At 43.0% G+C, this 20,065-nt stretch overlaps 1 pseudogene; it reads right to left on the bottom strand.

Annotated features, from left to right (window-relative positions):
* Nucleotides 1–19,670: 19,670 nt before the first annotated feature.
* Nucleotides 19,671–19,801, bottom strand: LOC120942200 (annotated as a pseudogene).
* Between the last annotated feature and the right edge of the window lie 264 nt (nt 19,802–20,065).

Here is a 20,065-nt window from a genome sequence, read left to right as displayed (position 1 = left end):
CCTGTTCAACATTTGGCAACTGAATGTGTGTCACAAGCTGTGAAAACACCAGAATGTACGGAGCCCTAGGGCTTAGGCTGCAGTCATTGCGGTGATTGAGATTCTAACAACACTTCTTTTATAGTTTTTTCTATGAACCATATAACATTTTGCAATCACCTCACTATGACCCTTGTTCCACAGATTATCTTGGCACCCCAAAACAGATAGAGGAGAATGAGTTAGGCAGGTCATTTTTATTAAATTATCCATATATACAATGATGAATAATACGGTATGTAAACCACAAGAGACACACTTTAGTAACTCAAGGCTACAAGTAGCTTGGTATTCAGTCACTATTTCTTAAGAAGATAACATATGAAATGCTATACAAGTGGTAAACAACTATAATGAGATGTCTTCTACAGAGATCACACAATCCAGTTCCTACGCCTTCTGATGTTCAGAAAAAAAAAGATACCATGTGATTATTTTTACAGTAATAAACTATTTCAATAAAATTAAATCTTTTTGTAGCAAGTGTTGTTCAGCTATGTTTAAGGCATTTGTAAAGGTTCAGCTTTTTAAAATAACAAACCTGCTCTGTGCATTCGTTTTGCACAGAGCAGCCCCGGTTATTCCTCTTCTCTGGTCCCCTGCCAGGGCTCCTGGCCCCTCCCCCCTGCTAAGTTCCCCAATAGTACTCCCTCCCAAGTGGGGTTGTGATTGACAGCAGCAGCAACAGGAGCTAATGGCTCCTGCTGCTGTGTCTCAGCCAATGAGGGGGCAGAAACAGGGGCGAGCTTCTGCTTATGTGCACACTGCTGGATCCGGATCGGGCTTAGGTTAGTAGGGGGGGGGGGGTTAGCTGCACACTGAAGGTTTTTTCAATTTAACATGTGTAAAGCCTGGTACACATTTAGTTTTTTGGGGGGTTGAACAAAATAAACTGACAGCTCCAATCGGAGCCGCTGTACTTCGATTCAACATTAGTACAGTGATCTTGCCCACTGAGCTGTTGTGTTTTGACCCTAAGAAGGTCCCCCTGCCAGAACATTCTGATTAGTGGTGTCAGCCATTGGCTGACGGCGCTGATCGGGAGTCATTTTGGCTGCAAGTTTTCCAGCATGCTTGTTTGACAGAAGCTGACGAAATGGCCGGCTTCTGTCAGAAAGGCTGACATACATATGGGCCGAATGTTGGACATTTTTTTTTGAACTGGCAAATATCTCCTGACATTGGGGGACCTGCCAATTCTGGTGTTAGAAGGCAAATGCAAATTGAACTCCACGGTGCTGGGCAGTGAATATAGGGCCGACTAGAGGACATTGGACAAAAAGGGCCACCCTCATAAAGTCTGTTTCTGATTGTTTGGTCAGAGACATTCACACCAGTGGCTTTCTGGAGGTGACTTTGTAGGGCTTCGGCAGTGCTCAGTCTGTTCCTTCTTGTCAAAGGAGCAGATACCAGTCCTGCTGATGGGTTAGGGACCTTCTGCGGCCCTGTCTAGCTCCTGGAATCCCCTCCGTGCTCTTGAGGCAATGACATGTATTGATGTGCCATCATGGAGGAGTTGCCTGTGCAACCTCTATAGGGTCCAGATATCGCCTCATGCTACCAGTAGTGACACTGTCACTGTCCATAGCCAAATTCAGAACTAGTGAAAAACAGCCAGAAAAGATGAGTATGTCAGTGTCCTCCAAATGTAAAACCATTCCTGTTTTTGGAGGTCGTCTCATTGTTGCCCATCTAGTGCACCTGTTGTTAATTTCATTAACACCAAAGCAACTAAAACTGATTAACAACCCCCTCTGCTACTTAACAGACCAGATCAATATCACAGGAGTTTAATTGACTTAATGCTATACACTGATTAAAAAGTGTTCCTTTAAATTTCTTGGGCAGTGTATTTCAGTCATGTTTATTTATGGAAACCTAATATAATTTACACTGGTGTTCTATGTATATATTTCTTATGTTCTGTTTTTAGCTCTGCATTTTTGTGTTACTGAAGACCTTTTACCATCATGCATAGAATGAATGAAGGTAAAATACACTTTATCTATATATCTATCTATCTACAGTTGTGCTCATAAGTTTACATACTCGGGCAGAATTTATTATTTTATGGCCATTTTTAAGAGAATATGAATGATAACACAAAAACAAGTGTTTGGCTGAAGCCATTTATTATCAGTCACCTGTGTTTACTCTTTTTAAATCATAATGGCAACAGAAACTACCCAAATGACCCTGATGAAAAGTTTGCATACCCCAATTATTAATACCGTGTATTGCCCCCTTTAACATCAATTACAGCTTGAAGTCTTTTGTGGTATTTGTGGATGAGGCTCTTTATCTTCTCAGATGGTAAAGCTGCCCATTCCTTTTGGCAAAAAGCCTCCACTTCCTGTAAATTTTTGGGCTGTCTTGTTTGAGATCTCCCCAGAGTGGCCTCAATGATATTGAGGTCAGGAGACTGAGATGGCCACTTCAGAGCCTTCACTTTATTCTGCTGTATCCAATGACAGGTCGGCTTGGCCTTGTGTTTGGCATCATTGTCATGTTGGAATGTCCAAGTACGTCCCATATGAAGCTTCCTGGCTAATGAATGCAGATGTTCCTCAAGTATTTTTTAATAACATACTGCATTCATCCAGCCAACAATTTTGACCAAATTTCCTGTGCCTTTGTAGCTCACACATCCCCAAAACATCAGCGATCCACATCCGTACCTTTCATCATAGGCCTTGTTGATTCCACTCCAAATGTAGCGTTTGTTTGTGGCCAAAAAGCTAAATTTTGGTCTCATCACTCCAAATGCCTTTGTGCCAGAAGGTTTGAGGCTTGTCTCTGTTCTGTTTGGCGTATTGTAAGCAGGATACTTTGTGGCATTTGCATAGTAATGGCTTTCTTCTAGTGACACGACCATGCTGCCCATCTTTCTTCAAGTGCCTCCTTATTGTGCATCTTGAAACAGCCTCACCACATGTTTTCTGAGAGTCCTGTATTTCACCTGAAGTTATTTGTGGGTTTTTCTTTGCATACCGAACAATTTTGTCCTGGCAGTTGTGGCTGAAATTTTAGTTGGTCTACCTGACCGTGGTTTGGTTTCAACAAAACCGTTCATTTTCCACTTCTTGATTAGAGTTTGAACACTGCTGATTGCCATTCTCAATTCCTTGGATATCTTTTTATATCCCTTTCCTGTTTTATACAGTTCAACTACCTTTTCCCGTGGATCCTTTGACAATTCTTTTGCTTTCCCCATGACTCAGAATCCAAAAACGTCAGTGCAGCACTGAATGAAAGATCAGGGGTCTGTCAGGAGCCCAGAAACTCATTGACCTTTTATACACACACACACTATTTACACACTAATTACAGATCACAGATGAGGATGGTTACCTTTAATAGCCATTCAAACCCCTTTGTGTCAACTTGTGTGCATGTTATCAGGCCAAAATCACCAGGATCTGTAAACTTTTGATCAGAGTCATTTGGGTAGTTTCTGTTGTCATTATGATTTAAAAAGAGTAAACACAGTTGATCGATAATAATTGGCTTCAGCCAAACACTAACCATGAGTGAAAGAAAAGTTTTTTTCTTATTCATATTCTCTGAAAAATGGCCAAGAAATCATAAATGCTGCCAGGGTATGTAAACTTATGAGCACAACTCTATCTATCTATCTATCTATCTATCTATCTATCTATCTATCTATCTATCTATCTATCTATCTATCTATCTATCTATCTATCTATCTATCTATCGTTCAAGGTTCCGGGGATGTGTCCTGGATTGGAGGTATGTGTCCCTACTATTTGGGTTGTGGTCACTTTAAACCATAGAACCCTGACTCTGTGTAGGCCTTTATATATACGTGTTTTGTAGCCAAACATTTCTATATATTATGGCCATTGTGTTAATTAAATGGTGTGATATTTAACAGAAGAATATTTCTTGTTAAAAAAAAGTCTGTTTGACCAATGAACCTACTGTAACCTAAAAAACTGTTAAATTATTTGGCACTATCTATAAAAATAATTAATTAACCTTCATCAATTATGTTTTTTTCTTCTTCTTTATATAAAGGTATATAAATATTTTTTTTTAGGATTTAACTGTGCTACCACAAAGATTGTGAGAGATTTTTGCCTTTGTTCAGTCCTTCCTTATACATTGCAGAGTATAATCAGCACTTATGGGTCTCCATTGCAAATGTCACAAGGTTAATGACTTTTAATTACAATGCAGCAAATAGAGGGACTCAGCTCTGGTGAATAGGACTAGATGGATTTAATCCTCCTGAGCGGTGGCTGTCTACACATTCACATATTAATCCTGGTGACAGTTGACAGGAGACAGAGGATGAATATTACTACTTAATTATGCCAAGCCGATATTGTTGCAGTAGATCCACAGATGTGAGATAATTGCCAAAAGAAGCTGGATTAGGTGACAAACTCATGCCTGCAACTTACCTAAAGCGGAACTTCACTCTCTCAATCAACATTGACTATTTATAATCCTTATGCTCCTAGCATTAGTAAATAGATATATTATATTTACTATGTTTGACATATATTTGTTTACATTTCTTCAGTTACTTCCTGGTTCTTGCCTAGGCAAATGATGTCATACATCCCAGGAGTCTTCAAGAGGAGAGGAGGGGCTTACTCAGCTAAGCACTCTCAGGAAGTAAATGCTACATGAATCATTTGCCCTTACTCAAGATGGGGGCGGCCAGAAATTCTAGAGGGGGTTTTTTTCAAAGTGATTTTTCAGTAAAATAAAGCATGGAGACATGGATGGATGGGGAAGTTTGCTTTGAATACTAAAAATGAATTAAATAGCGTTTTTTATTTGTGATGCTGAGATGCAGTGAAGTTCTGCTTACACTATGGGGATTATTTACTAAAAAATCCACTGTGGAATCCAAGTTCACTGCAAGTGCACTTGGAAGTGCAGTCGCTGTAGCTCTAAGGCCTCATACACACGGACGGACTGTCCGCTGAAAAAGGTCCGCCGGACCGTTTTCAGCGGACATGTCCGCCCGGAGATTTCTGTCTGATGGTTGTACACACCATCAGACAGAAATCCGCACGTACACGGCGACGATTACGCGGCGACGTGCGCGGCCCTGGAAGGTCAATGCTTCCACACAGGCGTCGAATCACTTTGACGCATGTGAGGGATGGCGGCCAAGCAGACATGTACGGTGAGTCTGTACAGACGACCAAACATGTCCGACAGACAGGCTTCCAGCGGACATGTTTCTTAGCATGCTAAGAAATTTTTGTCCGCTGGAAAATGGTCGGCTGAACAAATGTCCGCTGGAAACCTGTCCGGTCGGCCGTACACACGACCGAACATGTCTGCTGAAACTGGTCCGCGGACCAGTTTCAGCAGACATGTTCAGTCGTGTGTACGGGGCCTAAGGGGAACATGCAAGCTTGCAAATCAGCAGTGCTTCCCCTCATTTCAGATCTTCCCCTCAGATCTACAGTGACTGCTCTTCCAAGTGCACTTTCAGTGCACTTGTAGTGCACAGTGGCTTTGCCTTTAGTAAATCAACACCAATAATGGCTATACATATATACTGTATATGTTGTGGCTTTGAAGTGGTTTACCAGGGTTATGGCCGAAGCTATGCGACATAACCACATTTTTTTCTCATAACAGCAAATCTGAGCGACTGAGAGCTTTTGGAAGCAGCGGGACGGGTTGAGCCTCCCCCCCCCCCCACCAGTGGCTCTCGGGTTTACCATTTTTACCGCCGAGCCCGGGAAGCGATCTGATGGTTCATGCAGCTGGTCACATAAGTGAGGAGAGACCAGATGGTCTCTCCCCACCTCTATAATCTAGGAGGGCCGGAGCGAATTCATGACGTCACATCCAGTCTAAGGCAGAAGTAAAACATTTTTTTTTTTAACCATAAGATCAGTGTTTTCTTTTTTTTTGTTGATCGTTTGCTTTTTAAGGTACCAGAGAGTGTCTCTCGGGCTAACCATTTTTACCGGGAAGCCTGGGAAGCCAACCGATGGTTCATGCCACTGGTCACAGAGGTGAGGAGAGACCAGATCGTCTTTCCCCACCTCTATAATCTAGGAGGACTGAAGCGATGTCATGACGTCACATCCAGTCTAAGGCGGAAGTAAACAACTATTATATTTTTTTAACCATAAGATCAGTGTTTTCTTTTCTTTTTTTCTGTTTTTGATCGTTTGCTTTCAAAGGTAGAGGAGAGTGTCTCCCGGGTTTACCATTTTTAATGGCGAGCCCGTGAAGCGGTCTAATGGTTCATGCCGCTGGTCATAGAGGTGAAGAGAGACCAGATCTTCTTGTCCCACCTCTATAATCTATGAGGACCGGAGCAATGTCATGACGTCACTTCCGGTCTAGGGCGGAAGTAAACATTTTTTTTCTCTTTTTTTTAGCATAAGATCAGTGTCTTCTTTTCTTTCTTTTTTTTTTTGATCGTTTGCTTTCAAAGGTAGAGGAGAGATTTGAGTTCAGATCTCCATAAAGAGGACCTGTCATCCCTTATTTATATTACAATGAATATTTATATTTCTTGTAATAGAAATAAAAGTGATCAAAAACAAAAAAATTTAAGTGTAAAATCCCTCCCTGCTCGTGCACAGATAACGCATATGTAAGTCATGCACGCATATGTAACCTGTTCACACCACACATGTGAAGTATCACCTTGAACATTATAGCAAAAACAATAGTTCTAGCACTCAATGTCCTCTGTAGTCATCTTAACGGCATTCTACGAGCATGCACAATTTTAAAGCGTGACATGTTAGGTATCTATTTACTTGGCATAACATCATCTTTTATATTTTACCAAAAAATTGCGTTATATACCCATATATGATTTTCAAAAATCAAAAACAAAGATCTTGGTGTGATCGAATGCTTTTAATGGCAGAGGAGGGTTTTGGGGTCTTATAGACCCCAGATCTTTCCATAAAGAGTACCTGTCACAGGCCTATTGTTGTCACAAGGATGTTTACGTTCCTTGTGACAGCAATAAAAGTGCTAAAAATTTAAATTAAAGCAACAGTGTAAAAAAAATAAAAAAAATAAAGAATAATTAAAAAAAAAAATGAAGTGCCCACGCACGCAAAGGTGAAAGCATTCATCAGTCACTCAACACATGCACACAGCAATCGTCCCACACATGTGAGTTATCATTGCGAACGTCAAATCATGTGCAGTAATTCTACCACTAGACCTCCTCTGTAAATCTTAGGGCTGTAGTGGCAGTTCACCCATCTCCACTATAACACTGAAAATCACAATTTTAGAATTAAACACCAGATTTTTTTTTGTGGTGTTTAGTTCTCGCTTTTCTATAAATAGATGGATAGGCTAGTATAAAGTATAAGAGCACTGCCTGCCAGGCGCAACAAGGGGGATAATTATTGTGCAAAACATCATAGTCACAGCATGTGTACACCCCCATCCATTGCCCCAAGCAGAGATGTCCTGTAAGTAGGCCTTAAAGAAAGAAAAAGGCCAAACAAATCAAACAGTTCCGTTCAAAAGGCTAAAACACAAAGGATAAGAAACATAAACAGGTACGCTGCTTCAAGTCGGTCTGCCTACCTTCTGGCCCCAATCCACACGCAAGGGGCAGAATAGATGAAAATAAAAGCAGATACTCCAATAAAAATGACAATAATAAAAAAAAAAGAAAAGAATAGCAGATGACTGCACACTGATACGATGGAAAATCCATTCACTTTATTGGTAGCTAAATCTTCAAAACATCACAATATACACAGGAGAGATAGGAGAATTGTCAGTGCCTGGACTTTCCATCACATCAGTGTGCGTCCATCTACTATTATTTACACAAAGGATAAGGATTCTTTTATCAAACCACAAGTGACAATTCTTTTCAGTTGAGTTCAATGACATTCGAAAACTACAGTAACAGCTGAAATAAAAATCCTTATATTTGGTAAAGCTTTGCGAATGGAACCAGTATAGTACATGCATGTCTGACATTTCATTGGAAACCCATAGATGCCAACAGAATTTATCTTACACTGATCTGACTTCAGCAAATTGAAATCTGAATGTATGAGATGCTTGACTTTGTACTTATTATTAGTACTTAAAGCGTTTATTAACCCCCCTCCCCCCAAAAAATAAATAAAAAATAAATGAACCCTGCTCCTTTAAAGCATGTTATATGACACAGTGCTTGTCCTGTGTCATTTGACCCCCTGTAACACCTAAAATCCCTGACTGATCCTGACAGTTTTTCCCCACCCCTTTGTAAACTGACCACTCTGTATCATGGCTGCTGAGACCAGACAATGTGGTCAGTTTACATGCTTCTGTCATCAGCAGCCTGCTATCTGTCTCCTCTCTGCTCCTGTGTCCTCCTCCCCCTCCCCTCTCTGTCTGTGTGTGAGCTGCCCCTCCCCCTCCTGCTGCTCTCATAACACTAACCTGTATACACCATCAGCACTGCCTCCTATTGCAGTGTCTCCCTCTGTGAATGATTTAGAAATATAAATGCTGTAAATACCTAATTTAAGAGCCGAGATTGCGATCACATGACCCGTAAGCTTTCTCCTTCTCTCCTCCAGACTGACATCAGCAGAGGAATCTCAACCCCGCCCACTGCATCCCTCAGAGGAGGAAAGGAGAAAGCTGGCCAGTCATGTGATCGCAATCTCGACTGTGAAATTAAGTATTTGCAGCATTTATTTTGATAGATCACACACAGAGGGGGATAATGCAATATGAGGCAGTGCTGATGGTGTATACAGGTTAGAGTTAATTAACAACCACTTTAAAGTGGTTGTAAACCCAAAACCTGCAAGACAAAGGCATAATGAGCTAGTATGCATAGCATACTAACTCATTATGAAATACTCACCTTAGATCAAAGTCCCCGCAGCGGTCCCAGCACACTGCTTATTTCCGGGTATCGCGGGCTCCAGCGATGTGATTGGTTGGAGCCGCAGTGATGTCACTCCTGCGTTTGCGCACGGGAACCGCTGGTAACGGCATGTCAGCTGAGGCAAAGGCCATGAATGAACCATTTCTTCAGTGTGCATGTGCCAAAGATGTCGGCACATGCTGATACAGGGGGTATCTACTAAACCATGCAAGTTTAGGAGATATCCACGGTAGCTACAGGTAAGCCTTATTATAAGCACCACTCTGTGGGGTTGATTTACTAAAGGCATATAGACTGTGCACTTTGTGTCCATAAGCCCCCCCGCACCCTCCTCACTGGCTGTGAGCTGTGATTTACAACAGCGGGAGCCAATGGCTCCTGCTGCTGTTTCTCAGCCAATCAGGAGGCAGAGACTCGAGAGAGCAGCTGTTCTGGTGCACATCGCTGGTTAGGGATTGGATTCAGGCTTAGGTAAGTATTAGAGAGCGGGTGTTGGGGGAGCTGCATACTGAAGTTTTTTACCTTCATGCATAGTAAAAAAAACTTTAGCCTTTAAAGTGATTGATGCAGCCACCAGATGATTGGTAAGCTGCAATTTTTCTGTTTTTGGGTGAAATACCACTGTGACGGTATCGGTATGATATCCCCGTCAAAGATTCCCTTCTTCCATAAGAACATCACCCAATATTCCACTAGGAGGAATATTCCTGAGATCGCCCATTAAGCCACACATTAGTCCAGGCTTACTGCTAGAACAAGACAGACTTTAATGTTATAACACACAGCTTATATGTAATTTCCAAAACTGTTACAATGACAAATCTCCGCCCCCCTCACACTGGGGCTTCCATACAGATGATTAGGCAGACACGACGGAGCCGATGCTGAAAACACATTTTCTTTAGACAATGACATCAAGGACGCTGATTACTAGTTGTACTAAATACATTAACTAGACCGCTCGACCCCGCATATAGAGAGATAATTACCACACTGGAGCAATCAGAATAATTAACACAAGCCACTTAAACACAGATCTCCTTCACACAACACAATAGATCAATTAACCTTTAGAAATAGTGAGGGGACATTAGCACGTCAATAACCTGTTAGCCGAGGACAGAATCACACAGGGCAAGCAGGGAGAATTAGACTGAGACATATAGGCAAATGCATCACAATGGCCCCCCTTTTTCTCCCTGCTACGGCAAACCCGGTTGGACCTTCCCTGGTCCAGTAGGGTTGACGGGTTTAGAGCTTTTAGTCCGAGGTTAACTCCGTTTGGCGTGACTGACCTCCCTTGGCAACTGCTTCAGACTCAGGTATGCCACCGGGTCGTCAGATCACACGCCGGTCAGTCCCCAAGTCTTTGTGCGATCTGCAAAGTCACCAGAAGTCAGTGTGAAGACGGCGAATGGGTCTGTGCGCCGCCATCTAGGTGTCCCGCTATGGGAGGGGCAGGTTATGGCTCTGAAGTGACAGTCACAGGAGATTCATAAAAAGAAAAAGTTATATTTGTTGAAATGCTGTAGCACCGGTGCTCAGAGTTCGGGGGGGGGGAATCAGGGCCCCATAGGGTCAGCCACCCTCTGCTCCCTCCGCAGCCGCCAGTTCTCCTCTTTGAGCTTCTCCAGCTCTATTTCCAGTTCATGGAGCCTGGGGGGGTCAGCCTGCTGCGACCTCAGGTGGTTGTTCTCCTCCTCCATGCGGCTTATGCACTCCTCCAGCTCCATGTACTCACGGATCAGCTCCTGCTTGCTCATGTCCTGCAGGCTCTCCACGTGGTCCTTCATCATCAGGAACTGGGTGGTGGTGTAAGGGGCCACCGGTGGGCCCTTGGCGAACATCTCGGCCCGCATCTGGGACGCCCGCTGCGACTCCCTCTCCTCCAGTCGCTTCTTCTCCACCCAGGTCAGCTTGTTATACGGCTTCCAGGACCTCTTCTTCTTGGGGGGTAGCCGGCGGTGCCTCTTTCTGCCCCGCTCCCTCCAGGGCCCCTCCGGCTCATGGCTGTCGCCCATGACCAGCTGACAATGGTGTTCCCTGTTGTCCGTAATACCAGATTGTACCCTGAGGACTTCGTAAATGGTGTCCAATGGTTCTTCCGGACCCAGCTCCTGGAGATCCCAAGCCGAGTCTACACAATGGGCTGCTGCTGGTGGGCGGTACCCAGGTTGAGACCAATTTGACCTGGTGTTGTCGTTCATGGGGCAATTCTGCTTGAAGTGACCCAGCTGTTTGCACCGGAAGCAGCGTTGTTCGTTGTCCTCCTGGCGTGGATAGCGAGGGCTAGATGTCATCGGTCTGTTAGGCGGTTGGTATCTAGCGGCTGGTGGGTGTGAGGGCGCCGTTGGTCGTGGAGGTTGTACCCGTGGTGTGACCTGGTTTGTCTTGCGAGTATCCGCATATTCATCTGCCAACTTCGGGGCCTCTGGTGGAGTCATGGGCCTGCGATCTCTCACCCAATCTTTGACATCCGTCTGGATGTGATTGTAAAATTGCTCCAGGAGCATTAGTTGCAAAATGTCCTCTGCGGTGGTGGCCTGGCTGCTGTTAACCCAGTTAGAGGCCGACAGGGACAACTGGCATGCCCATTCCGCGTAAGAGTCTTTCGTGGTTTTGCGTGAGTCCCTGAACTTCTGTCGGTGGGACTCTGGGGTTACTGCATAACGAGCCAGGAGCGCTTCTTTAACCCGGGCGTAGCTTTGGATATCCTGATCTGGCACGGTCCGGAAAGCATCAGAAGCTTTGCCTGACAGTTTGCCTGACAATATTGCAACCCACTCTCCTCTAGCTATTCGGTGCAGGTTACATTGTCGCTCAAAATCTGCCAGGTAGTTATCAATCTCACAGTCCTTTTCATCAAAAGCTTTAAAAGCGCTAAACGGGATCTTCCTTGTGTCTGCTGTGCTGTACTCACTGTTTGGAGAATGTGCGGCTGCTTGTTGGACTGCTGCCAGTTTTAACTGTAGCTCTGCGTCTCTTATTTGTTTAGCCTCCTTCGCTAACAGGTCCATCACTTTCAGCACCACATCCGTCGTTGGGTTCGGGCCGAACCATGCTAGCTTCTCTCTCATTAGCTTGTTGGCTGGCGATTCCTCCTCCTGAATCACTGGTGTCTCCATCTCTTGTACTGCTGGCGTTGCTGCAATCCTGTCCTCCTGGTCTATCTCCATTGATTCTGCTATGATGACCCGCTTGGTTTTGTTGCTAGCAATCCTTCCACAAACTTCCAGTAGTTCTTCCAGTGTCTGCTTGGAATCCGGGTGTAAAGGAGAGTAGAAGGGAAAATCCCACTGCTGCCACCAATTGTGACGGTATCGGTATGATATCCCCGTCAAAGATTCCCTTCTTCCATAAGAACATCACCCAATATTCCACTAGGAGGAATATTCCTGAGATCGCCCATTAAGCCACACATTAGTCCAGGCTTACTGCTAGAACAAGACAGACTTTAATGTTATAACACACAGCTTATATGTAATTTCCAAAACTGTTACAATGACAAATCTCCGCCCCCCTCACACTGGGGCTTCCATACAGATGATTAGGCAGACACGACGGAGTCGATGCTGAAAACACATTTTCTTTAGACAATGACATCAAGGACGCTGATTACTAGTTGTACTAAATACATTAACTAGACCGCTCGACCCCGCATATAGAGAGATAATTACCACACTGGAGCAATCAGAATAATTAACACAAGCCACTTAAACACAGATCTCCTTCACACAACACAATAGATCAATTAACCTTTAGAAATAGTGAGGGGACATTAGCACGTCAATAACCTGTTAGCCGAGGACAGAATCACACAGGGCAAGCAGGGAGAATTAGACTGAGACATATAGGCAAATGCATCACAACCACTTTAAGGTATGATAAGATATATGAAGAAATCTCTGTTTAAGATAAAAGGGCTGTTGAGACCCCAGTATATTTTTTTCTTTTCTTCTATGTTTTAGATACACTCAATAGGGTTGTAAAGCAGACTGCATCTGCAGTTCTGCTGTTGTGTCCTTTAATGCAAAGCAATCTCATCCTAAGAGGCATCAACTGAAGAGGCACACTTAATCTTTTGTAACTGATAAAAGGACTTCTAATATTGTAGAATGTATCAAGTCTATTTCCAAGCTCAACATCTTTGTGGCTGTTACGCTTAAAAAATTAGAACACACAGATGGGCTTCAAAAAAGGGCTACTAATACAAGTTGGTTATATCTGTTGTTTAGTGGTTATTTATGTATTTATTACAGATATTAATATAGTGCCAACAATTTACTCTACTTACTATACATTCATATCAGTCCTTGCCCTCGCGGAGGTTTGACTGGCAAACATGTTAAGATTTCTCTATCTCAGAGGAATTCCCTGATTCTCCCATCCAGTCTATACAGCGTGGATAAGAGAATCTACAGCGCTCTTATCCTCACTGGGCTCTGCAGAGTGTAACTTCAGCTCTTCCCCCTTTTATCTGAACTCTCAGACAAGGTTGTAAATTCAGCACTTTGAACAAATGTAGAGAAAACTGCAGATAAACAAGTACAACTTATGTAGAAGGATTTGTTTAATTTCTGTGTGAAAATAACTGTGAAATCTAAAACTCCAGTGGGTGTAACAAGATGTCCGCTTGCCCCCTTCACGCTCTATCATTACTGTGCAGGAGTGTAGGGTGTAGCAAGATGGCGGCGACGGAATGTCACTTCCAGAGAAATCTGTGATGGGGAGCCGACATTATCTAACGGTTTCACTGGTCTGTATTGTCGCAAATCATTTGGAACGCATTGCGCAAGTGTTTGGAACGCATCGCGCATGCGCAGTGCGAAATTTATCGCCGCAACGTTACTTCCAGGGCATTCTGTGATAGGGAGCGGAATGTGACACTACACCGGCACGAAGGCCCCATTCACACCTCAGCGTTTTGTAGCTTGAAGCCTGAAGCTCCAAAACGCTGGAGGGGAAAAAATCAATTATTTGCTATAGGTTCACATCTTCACTCCAAATTGCCTGAAGCCAAACACCAGAAGTGCTCGAATTGGGCAGATTTGGGCGTTTTTTGGCACCTTTGTATTGCCAAAGAAATTAATGAAAGCGTGCCATTCGCGCGTTTTTGTGCATTGTTGTACGTTTCTGTGCAATTTTCTGCTCAAATTAAGAAAAAAAAAAAATTAAATAGTAATAATATATTAATAAATAAATGTAAAATAAATACACAAATAACTAAAAACCATCCTAAATAAGTAAAATAAATTAATATGTAATAACACATTAATAAATAATAATTAACCTCTAATCTTAAAAAAAATTTAAATACATTATTATTATTTTAACCACTTCAATACCGGGCTTTAAAACCCACCTCCTTCCTGGGCCTATTCTGGCACTTCTTTCCTACATGTACAAATCCTCATTCTTTTGCTAGAAAATTACTCAGAACCCCCAAACATTATATATGTTTTTTTAGCAGACACCCTAGGGAATAAAATGGCGGTCATTGCAACTTTTTATCTTGCACCGTATTTGCGCAATAATTTTTTAAACGGCTTTTTTTTTGTAAAAAAAATGGTTTCATAAATTAAAAAATAACAAAACAGTAACGTTAACCCAATTTTTTGGTAAAATATGAAAGATGATGTTACGCCGAGTAACTAGATACCTAACATGTCACGCTTTAAAATTGCGTACACTCATGGAATGGCGCCAAACTTCGTTACTTTAAAATCTCCATAGGCGACACTTTAAAATTTTTACAGGTTGCCAGTTTAGAGTTACAGAGGAGGTCTAGTGCTAGAATTGTTGCACACGCTCTAACGCACGCGGCGACACCTCACATGTGTGGTTTGAACGACGTTTACATACGTGGGCGGGACTTACGTGTGCGTACGCTTCTGAGCGCGAGCTACCGGGGACAGGGGCATTTTAATTTTTTTATTATTATTTTTTCTTTTTTATTTTACTTATTTCTTTATTTTTTACACTTTTTTTTACACTTTTTTTTTTTTCAATCGCTTTTATTCCTATTACAAGGAATGTAAACATCCCTTGTAATAGGAATGTGTGTGACAGGTCCTCTTTAAGGAGAGATGCGGGGTCAATAAGACCCCACATCTCTCCTGCAGGCTGGAAAGAATGAGATCGTGAAAAAAAATTCACAGATCTCATTCAAACTAGCCGCAATTGCGGTTTGTTTACTTACGGGGACCCGGGCGTGACGTCATCACATCGCGCCCGGGCCTCCGACGGTCATAGAGATGACTGGTGACCAGATCGTCACCAGTCTTCTCTATGGCAAACATCCGGCGGACGGCGATCATCTCTCCGGGCCCCCGGTGGGACGGGAGAGCCCGGAGAAGCACCGGATGGCGGCGGGAGGGGGGGATGTCCCCTCCCGCCGCCTGTAAGAACGATCTAGCGGTGGAACCGCCGCTATGATCGTTCTTACGGTGCGCAGGATCGCCGCCGCTAAAAAATGATATCTCAATGATGCCTCCGGGTGCAGGCATCATTGAGATATCCCCCCCGCAAAGCCCATCACGTCATATGACGTCCACCCAGGATAACAGGTCCCCGTTTTGGACGTCATATGACGGCGTGCGGGTGTCAAGTGGTTAAATAATAATAATAATAATAATAATGGAAATAAAATAACACCCAAACTCAAACAAAAAATACAAAATCATTTGTTTTGTGTTAGGGTGTTTAGTTATTTATTATTATTTTATTTTTTAAGGGGTAAGGGTTAAAGTTAAGGGTTATTTTTTTTATTGTAAATTAGTATTCGTTTATTTTTTATTATTTATTCATTCATTTATTATCATTCATATAATAATAATAATAATAATAATAATAATAATAAAAAAAATAACCCAAACCCCAATTCCTAATCCTAACCCTAACCTCAACTGAACCTGAACCCCTTACCCTAACGAAAAAAACATTATAATAAATGAATAATTAATGTTTTGCCTGAAGCATTAATACATTAATACAAATAGGAGGTCCTTTTGAAGTCAATATCTGGCAGGCGTTGCAATTAAGTATTTTTTTAGATCATTAGGCCCGGGAAGTAATTTTCATCGTCAGTTAACAATCTTTGAGTCGTACTGTAATGATTTAGAACCACTAGCCCGAGGGATCTCTAAAATGTATGGACTATTAAATAAATTTAGGGAGGATCAGGAGATACCAGGCCTTAACAAATGGGAGAAGGACCTAGATAGGACCTTCTCTGCATTACAACGTAAACAGATTATCTTTTTGACTCTAAACTCTTCAATCTGTACACAAATTCAAGAATTAAACTATAAAATTTTGATGCAGTGGTACCATACTCCAGTACGACTCAAAAAATTCTGCAATGAAAATTCTGACAGATGTTGGAGATGTGGAGAAGAAAGCGGGACATTGATTCATATATTTTGGTTTTGTAAAAAAATAAGAGTTTATTGGTTGTCAATTATGAGAATCTTGCAAAAAATTTCTGAGTTAAAAATACCCAATGATCCCGCTTTTTTCCTACTTCACCTATCTGAGATCCCAGTTCAGACTTATCGGAACTCAGTACTGTGCCATTTGGTGAATGCAGCTAAAGCAGGTATACCCTTACGGTGGAGGGATACTACGTCACCAACAGTTTTAGAGTGGATAAATAGAGTTAGAGATATAGAAGCTATGGAAGACCTAGTTCTCTCAGCTAAGGGTAAAAATAAACTATACAAAGAAACGTGGAAGAGCTGGAATTTGTTTAAAAATTCAGATGAGGGGAAAAGATTAATGACTGAACCTGATAAATGAAGAATCGGATACGCGCAGGGAATTATAATGTAAAATATAATATGAAGGATAAACCGACTTTCCTGTTATGAATTGTGGTTTAAGGGAGGGAGAGGATGTGGTTCCCCTTCTCTCCCCCCCTCTTTTATCTTTTTTTCTTTTTTTTCTCTTTTTTTTTTCTCTCATCTTTTGAGGGGGGGGGGGGAGCTGGGAAAGGGCAGATGCATCACTTGTCTCTCTGTGAGAGAGAGTGATGACTAAGAAAAGGGTTAGAGTGGGAAGATTTAGTGAGGGAGTTTATGGGAGGGCCCAGAGCAAATATGTATGTATTTTTTTTGTCAAGAGGATTGTATTCATGTTTGTTTTTGGCAGAGTATTTGCCCTGTGCCTTTCCATATGCTGTTTTATGTAAAGAAAAGAAAAAAACAAATAAACATATAAAGTACAAAAAATAATAAATGAATAATAATAAAAGAAGAAATAAAAGCTAATGGAAAAGCTAAAAAAGCTGAAATACCTAACAACAAATGATGCAGCAGATAATAGTTTTTTCTATTGACTAATAAATAATATAAAACACTGCATACAAACGTCCAAAAACGCACCAAAAATCACGGAAAAACGCTCAAAGACGTTACGCTCAGGTGTGAATGCAGCTTAAGGGGTTAACAAACACTTTCATAGCTAGATACAGGTACATTTTCTTAACTTTGCGGCGGCGTAGCTTAAGGAATTTAAGCTACACCGCCGTAAGTTAGCCAGGCAAGTACATGATTCACAATGTACTTACCTGCTAAGTTACGGCGTAGCCTAAATCGGCGGGCGTAAGGGCGCCTAATTCAAATGTGTTTGAGGGGGGCTTGTTGTATGTTAATGTGGCTTGACCTTACGTTTTTTACGTTTTTTTGCGAACTGCGCATGCGCCGGGCGCCTACATTTCCCAGTGTGCATTGCGGCTAAGTACGCCGCACGGGCCTATTGATTTTGACGTGGACGTAAACGACGTAAATCCCGATTCACGGACGACTTACGCAAACGACGTCAAAAATTCGAATTTCGACGCGGGAATGGCGGCCATACTTGACATTACTATTCCAACTAGGGCCCAGCTCTAACTTTACGCGGCCTATCTCTTACGTAAACGGCGTAAAAGTACTGCCTCGGCCGGGCGTACGTTCGTGAATCGGCGTATCTACTCATTTACATATTCTGCGCCGACCGCAATGGAAGCACCACCTAGCGGCCATCCGAAATATTGCAATCTAAGATAGGACGGCGCAAGCCGTCGTATCTTAGATATGTTTAAGCGTGTCTCTGTTTGAGCATACGCTTAAACATAAGTCAGCGTAGATTCTGAGTTAGGTCGGGTTATCTACTGATAAGCCGGCCTAACTCTTACTTAATCTACCTATAAATATTTGCCTTTAGGACCACTCTAAGTTTATGTTAACCCTTTGTATAATTGTTCTGCTAGCAGACCTTTCTGTGATCCAAGGGAATGCAAATCGGTCAGGTCTAATTGGATGTAAATGAACGTTCCTGTTTGCTTTTGGGGTGCAGGAGGAAAACAAAGCAAACACAGAGGAAGTAAACATAATGCTATACAGACAATGACCCGGTAGGCATTCCCCCCGGGATCCCAGCATTCAAGGCTCCAATGCTAAGCACTTCTTCTTGGGAAATGTCCTGGTTTTTAATTCCCTTGCACATGATCAGCTTTTTGGCCTCAATGCAGGTTTACTAAGCAAAGGTAAATATTTACTCCTGTAATAGATCAGCCTGAAACAGACTGTAGAAAACGGGAGCATTTAAGTGAACGAAGACAAATGTTTATTGCCTACCTGTAAAATCTGCTTTTGTCTATTCCTTAACCTGGTTTTATCGGTGTCCTTTATAATTATTATTTATTATGGATATTAATATAACACCAATACTTTTCATTTTTTTTTCTGTTGAAAAGCCTGTGGCGTGCAAAACACAACCCAAAAACTCCACCCGGTGCAGGGAAAAATGTGCACACACATAAAGAGTGACATCACAAAAAACTGCGACGGGTGCATACGTCAGTGGTCCTCCGAAGAGGACCCGTCTCTGATCCCCCGGGGCGTTAGGCTCCTGACAGGGAAAAGAGTTACTGTGGTCCATACAGCCGAAGCCATATGGACCCATCTTGGTCCAAGCAGCCGAAGCCACAAGGACCCAACATCCTTGGAGGGACTGCCGAAACAGAACCCTCCTCGGTGAGGCTCCCCCGAAAGGAGACCCAATGAGAGCCGGCGAACTTAGCCAGAAGGCCGGGTCCACCAACTCCCAAGACTTTCAGAGGCAGGCCCGAGGACCAGCACCCTACTCGCCACACATAAAGTGCCAAGCACCAAACAAAAAAAGTGACAAAACAAACAAACACGGGGAAAAATAAAAAAGGAAAGTGGGGAGAAGGAAGATGGGAGAGTGAGGTAAAGTGACCAATGTGCAATACATTGGCCGGCCCTCCGGCCAGGAAACAAAAATTCCTCTGGTCCTAGCCAAAAGGCCCGGCCCTAGAGGCAGGTGTGAAAAGTGTGTTGTGGAGATCAGTGACCTGAAGGTGCCACACGATGAGTGCCCCTCAAACACTCGTGCAATGTATGGCACCCCTGGACTGCCACTCCAGGGGCACAATCTCCATGGGCTTTTCAACGGTCCCTAGCCCCCGGTCCGGACCGGCAGCACCCTTCCCAGCCAGGAAGGTGGGAGAAGAGGCCGGGGAGAACCCACCTAAGCAGGCTCTACCCACAACCCCTATCTCTCCCACCTAATCACATTCTGGAAGTACTACCCCCTCCTTCCCGGTTAAAGGAGAAGCAAGGGTTCCCTCCAGAACAACTGACTGGGGCAGATACCACCAAATCCAGGCCAACGGCCAGGGACCCGGCCTCTTGGCTTCGACCTCATGCCTCTCTGTCCCGATCAGAAGGCTTCCACCTCCACGCCAACAGGCTTAGCGTCCGCCGACTGCCATCCCTTTCCCCCTGCCACAGGGTACCGGGGACAGTCAGCTTAGCACCACCTATTGGCAACTGATAAGAACAGATACTACACTTGATCTTAGCCAAAAGGCCGAGAAGCGATACTTTTCATACTATACATTCACATTAGTTCCTGCCTTTAAGGAGCTTACAATCTAAAGTCCCTACATGCTAGGACCAGTTTGGAAAGAAGCCGGTTTACCTACCAGCATGTCTTTGGCTAGTATTAGTTCAACTTTAAAAGGCACCGTTTAATATAGAAAAGTCCTATGACTGACTTGGTTTCGGAGGTGCAAACTCTAGGGCAGTGATGGTGAACTTTTCTGAGCCCGAGTGCCCAAACAGTGATACAAAACCAACTTATTTA

The sequence above is a fragment of the Rana temporaria genome, chromosome 5, assembly GCF_905171775.1.
Source record: "Rana temporaria chromosome 5, aRanTem1.1, whole genome shotgun sequence".
Taxonomy (NCBI): Eukaryota; Metazoa; Chordata; class Amphibia; order Anura; family Ranidae; genus Rana; species Rana temporaria.
Note: the sequence above shows the minus strand (reverse complement) of the source record. Positions and strands in the feature narration are given on the sequence as shown.